Raw genomic sequence first — 5,943 nt, 5'->3', positions numbered from 1 at the left:
ATGCACCCCTCCCCAACACTGGCTGCTTATGACTTAAGAAATAGTGTGTGGCCGGGCGGTGGTGGCGCATGCCTTTAATCCCAGCACTCGGGAGGCAGAGGCAGGAGGATCTTTGTGAGTTCGAGACCAGCCTGGTCTACAAGAGCTAGTTCCAGGACAGGCTCCAAAACCACAGAGAAACCCTGTCTCAAAAAAAAAAAAAAACCAAAAAAAAAAAGAAATAGTGTGTGTGTCTCTGTGTGTGTGTGTGTGTGTGTGTGTTTAGTATGCATAGATCAGTTCATCAGATGAAACAGACATTCACAGTGTCGTCAAAGTGAAAATCCACTGTAGTAATAAGGGCGGCGGGGCTGCGTCCCCAACACCCCAGCCGCCTGCTCGGCTAGCTTTTGCCCCGAAATAACAACACACAAACAGTATTCTTTTAAACACTGCTTGGCTCATTTCTACCCAGCCTCTTCTAGGCTAACTCTCACACCTGGACTAGCCCATTTCTTATCATCTGTATAGCACCGGTCTTACCGGGAAGATTCTAGCCTAAGTCCATCCTGGGTCGGAGCTTCATAGCGTGCATCTTCCCTGGAGCGGGGAGCATGGCGTCTCTCTGAGGCGTCTGCTCCGGAGAGGAGAGCTGTCGAGTCTGACCTCACTTCCTCTTCCTCCCAGCATTTTGTTCTGTTTACTCCTCCCACCTATCTTCTAACCAATGAAATGGGCCAAGGCAGTTCCTTTATTAGCCAATGACCTTCCTCCATCAATCCACAAAAGCATTTTGCTGTAGAACATGCATACTTTAAGTTGATACATGGTCGTCATCTCACACCAGTTGTCTAAAAGGGATTGCAAAGACACATTTTTAAGTGGGAGGAGTAAAACAGGTGTGCATGAGATTTCCTCTTTCTATGTTATTATTTGCCGTGGAACATGAATATATTTTTCCTTTATTTCTGTGTTAACATGGAAGACTGTTCAGGTAGTTAGTGGTGATTGGTTATACATGAGAAAAAGAAGATAGCCAGTAAGAAAATGTTGAGCAGATTCTTGTTTCATTCACAGACTCCATCTAAAAAAATTGAAATCAGCACCATTGCCAGTAACTACCACCTTGAAGTTAATCCTAGGTAAACTGCTACTAAATATTTTTAGAAAAGTAGTAGGAATTACATTTTTAGCAAAAGCAAAAAAACATAGTTTACATTCATTGTCCTCCAGCTTAGAGTTATTTTTTGAAATATTGCTGTACGCTTGGAAGCTTGGTCCACAGAGCAGATTAAAGTAAAGCTGGTTGCTTGACCCACAGCCTGTGCTGTCACTGAAGTCTGCTCGCTCTGCAGAGCCCACAGTTTGCAGTTCCTTGCATGAGTTCTGTTGAGCTATCCTGGCTCTTTCATTGTTGGTGAGCATAAACAAAGCTGTCTAAAAAGTCAATCCTGTCTGGAATAAGTATCAGATACTGAATGTGGGCCACCATCCTTCCTTGGTATATTTTTTGTTTTGTTGAGTTCCAGGGATGCAGCTGCCTCTGTTTCTCCAGCTCTGAGTTTTATGACCATCTTTTTACATGGTTTCTGGAGCTGAACTCAGGTCTTCATGCTCCAAAGTTAGATTAGCATGTTTGTCCATTACATTTATGGTTACGTGAAAAGTAATTATTTTCTTAGAACTATGAATTCAATGTGATTATTTTCTATTGACCATCTTTAACAAAACATAAAAAAATAGGTTTTTTTGTAGTATTTGAAAGTAGGAGGCCAGAGAGGGTTTTTCTATGTTTGGGGCTTAGGTGTTTCTGTGTTTTTTCTTCAGGAAGTCGGGACCCATATTTCCTACCACTCTACATCCTTGTCCTTGTCTCTCCTGTTCTGCTCACTCTGCCCCCACTGCTGGGCTCTGCATGGAGCATCCTCTTAGCAGGAAGTGCCTTTGTTCCAGAACCACCTACTTGCTCCATTCCCACTGTGTCAGGGTCCCATGTTCTCAGCCACAGATTGGGCCCTGTGGGGCCTGCTCCTGCTTATGGCTTCTGCATTCACACTGGCTGTGATCCTGTGTGTCCTGTGGGCAGGCTGTGGTTTCACATTCTCACAGCTTGGACAAGATTGTGGATTCTTCTTTTCACTCCCACTCAGGCATGATGTGTCTTTGTCTTTGTTCTTTTTTTGGAAATGGGAATGGAGTTTGACTTATACATTGACGTTGTTTGGATTCACCCCCTGCCTACTCACAGTTCCTGAACCACTTAGGGCTGACTGGTCCTCAATTGCAGCCAGATGCAATTTTCCTGTATGTCTTCCCAGATTCTCCTGTTGACTGTACCCATTGGCTATGACTCTTGCATCAGAGATTTCCAAAGTATTAACAAATTCTTTGAGTTTATAGCATAGATCAGCACATCCTTGTCTTGCAACTTTGTTATGATAAAAGCTGAGATGAAGTGAGAAGTCCTAATTTAACTTCATTTTGCCCAGGGTTTCTTAGTCTTGTTTGATTATAACATTTTAAAAAAATATGATTCTGCCCTTCGCGGAGGTGAAAGTAGAATATCAGCCATCTATTTAGGACGTCACACCTATTAATGAGGACACAGTAGAGGCAGATGGTGACTTAACACTTGAGTGCCCTCTAGTTGAAGATGGTTTGTTTCTTTTTGACCCAGTGGTATTATTGACAGAGGTGGACAAACTCAGAAAGGATGCTCAGCATGCCTTGCACAGAACCATGGAGAAGTACATGTCCACCTGCAGGCTGATCTTGTGTTGCAATTCCACATCTAAGGTGATCCCTCCGATCCGCAGTAGGTGCCTGGCAATTCGTGTGCCTGCTCCCAGCATTGATGACGTAAGTCATGTTAAGCTTTCCAGAAATATCTTGGCTCAAATTTTGTTTTCTAAAACAAGGTGAAGCATATCAGACAGATCGAAAGGTCAACTATTAGTAGGTGTACAGAGTGATGTGTTTACTGGTGAATACAAATATAAAACATGTTCTCTTGCATCTATCTTTTAACAAGTTTTGAGTGTTATGAATTCAGTGCATAAGGACTGATGAAGTATTTAATGTCTTCTACCTTAAGCTGATTTAGTTTGCCATAGGGGAAATGGGAGCATAGGAGACATAGAGAACGTGAGAATCCCTGGTTCCTTTGTGGGAGTCAGTGCACCGTTTTCCCTTTCATCTTAACAGCTGTCAATAACATGTACTAGTTTCCCAGTAGACAGCGCTCACCATAATAGACAGTGAAGACTGTACAGCAGCAGCACATGGCGTCCTGTAGGAGGCAGCAGCACTGTGAAAGGCTCCACAGCGATGCGGACAGTCGTTAGACATTGTTTCCTCCTTGTTGGTTTGTCTTCCAGATTTGCAGTGTATTATCCACTGTCTGCAAGAAGGAGGGTCTGGCTCTTCCTTCGAAGCTGGCTCACAGGCTGGCAGAGAAGTACTGCAGGAACCTCAGGAAAGCCTTACTGATGTGTGAAGCTTGCAGAGTGCAGCAGTGAGTGGGGCCGTCACACAGGGAGCATCTGGAACATGACGATGTGTGGTTAATGTATTTTCTCTGGTGTCATAGATACCCTTTTACTGAAGACCAAGAAATCCCCGAGACAGACTGGGAGGTGTATCTGAGGAGACTGCAAATGCTACCGTCAGTCAGCAGACTCCACAGAGGTAACAGCATGAGGGAGGCACACAACATTTACAATAATTCCCGAGCTTTAGTGTGGGAGGTGCTTCTGTCTATATGTTGCTTTCATTGGTTAATGAATTAAGAAATTGGCTTGGCCTGATAGGGCAGAGGAGAAGTAGGTGGGGAAAACTAAATGGAATGCTGGGAGAAAGAAGGGCAGAGGAGAACTAGGTGGGGAGAACTAAATGGAATGCTGGGAGAAAGAAGGGCAGAGGAGAACTAGGTGGGAAAACTAAATGGAATGCTGGGAGAAAGAAGGGCAGAGGAGAACTAGGTGGGGAGAACTAAATGGAATGCTGGGAGAAAGAAGGGCAGAGGAGAACTAGGTGGGGAGAACTAAATGGAATGCTGGGAGAAAGAAGGGCAGAGGAGAACTAGGTGGGAGAACTAAATGGAATGCTGGGAGAAAAAAGGGCAGAGGAGAACTAGGTGGGGAGAACTAAATGGAATGCTGGGAGAAAGAAGGGCAGAGGAGAACTAGGTGGGAAAACTAAATGGAATGCTGGGAGAAAGAAGGGCAGAGGAGAACTAGGTGGGAAAACTAAATGGAATGCTGGGAGAAAGAAGGGCAGAGGAGAACTAGGTGGGAAAACTAAATGGAATGCTGGGAGAAAGAAGGGCAGAGGAGAAGTAGGTGGGGAGAACTAAATGGAATGCTGGGAGAAAGAAGGGCAGAGGAGAACTAGGTGGGAAAACTAAATGGAATGCTGGGAGAAAGAAGGGCAGAGGAGAAGTAGGTGGGAAAACTAAATGGAATGCTGGGAGAAAGAAGGGCAGAGGAGAAGTAGGTGGGGAAACTAAATGGAATGCTGGGAGAAAGAAGGGCAGAGGAGAAGTAGGTGGGGAAACTAAATGGAATGCTGGGAGAAAGAAGGGCAGAGGAGAACTAGGTGGGGAGAACTAAATGAAATGCTGGGAGAAAGAAGGGCAGATTGGAGAGAGGCCATGTAGCCTCTGGAGCCAGATGGAACTTTTCCCGGTGAGTCACAGCCTCGAGGCAATACACAGATTAATAGAAATGGGTTAAATTAATATGTGAGAGTTAGCTAGTAAGAAGCTAGAGCTAATGGGCCAAGCAGTGATTTGATTAATGCACCTTCTGTGTGATTATTTCGGGGCTAAGTGGCAGGGAACTAACACAAGCGGCCTCCTGGCAACAGAGCCTTATTTGAAAGGGGAAAAAATTGCATGTAAGACCTGAAATATAGTGAACCTAAGTAGTTAGTGCGTATAGTTTATGCTTTTCTTCAATATGTTAGCATGTAAAATTGAACTTCATTCATCTCTTTTTCCCCCCACAGAAAGTAGCTTAGTTTTATTGCACAGCATAAATTGCCTAGTGTGCTCAGGCTGAAAGAACAATTGTCATTGTTGTAATTGCTTTGTAATTGATGTGGAATGTGCTAGAAAGACACTGAGCTTCCAGCTTGAGAGCTAACTTAGCCAAATGTTTCTCCCTTGGAGATACTGTTTGTTGTCCTGCAAGGGCACTTGTGCTTTGGTACAGAGATCAAAGAGATTGTACGTTGTGGGTCCAGAACTGCAAGACACTGCTCGTGCCCAAGGACAGGATCTGTGGTGAGAAATACGAAGTACTTAGAAAGCATCGTTGTACCACACTCCAAAGTTGTTTCCTTTCACGTCTGTGGGTTTCTTACTCAGTAGTGGATAGGACTGAAATGTCTCAACCACTAGTTGTTTCTTTTATGGCAGCTTAACTAAGACAGGCTCCGTAGCTCTGAATAAACATGACAGTTTTGAGGTCCCCTGCTGTTGCAGTGTGGCATTTCCTCAGCCTCACTGAAGCGCAGCCTCATCCTTGCCCGTCACAGCTGAGAAGCAAGCCGCCTTGAGCCCTAGGGGGAGTAGATCATTTTTAGGGTGCAGAATAGACTTGAGTGCAGCCATGAGAGCCTGAGCGTCCGTGGTTTAGATGAACACAGTGGTGAGAGGAGTGTGTGTTTCTAGGTAGCTATCTGATGAGTTAGGGTTCGGGAGATTCTTCTGTCAGTTAGTGCAGGTGGTTAGCGAGACCTTGTGCTGCTGCTGTGCTGAACTCTATGTGTGACAGAGAGAGGAGTTTGAACCTGTGCTTTTAAGAGAGAACTTCTAAATCCCTGTCTTCATTCACCTGCAGTGGAGCATCTGCAGTAGCTTATTCAGAACCCTGGACAGTTGTTTTTTTTTTCTTGGTAATGCATTGTAGAAAGACAAAGACAGTTGTTTTCTGAGTTTAGGGAATATCGTTATTTTATTCT

The 5,943-nt window shown here is 44.4% G+C and overlaps 1 pseudogene; it reads left to right on the top strand.

The window, feature by feature from the left end:
• The first annotated feature begins 957 nt into the window (after positions 1-957).
• LOC142832936 (replication factor C subunit 3-like) lies at positions 958-3,670 on the top strand (annotated as a pseudogene).
• Positions 3,671-5,943: the final 2,273 nt, after the last annotated feature.

Source organism: Microtus pennsylvanicus, chromosome 12, assembly GCF_037038515.1.
Source record: "Microtus pennsylvanicus isolate mMicPen1 chromosome 12, mMicPen1.hap1, whole genome shotgun sequence".
NCBI classification, from domain to species: Eukaryota; Metazoa; Chordata; class Mammalia; order Rodentia; family Cricetidae; genus Microtus; species Microtus pennsylvanicus.
The sequence above is the reverse complement of the archived record's forward strand: the minus strand, read 5'-3'. Positions and strand labels throughout refer to the sequence as shown.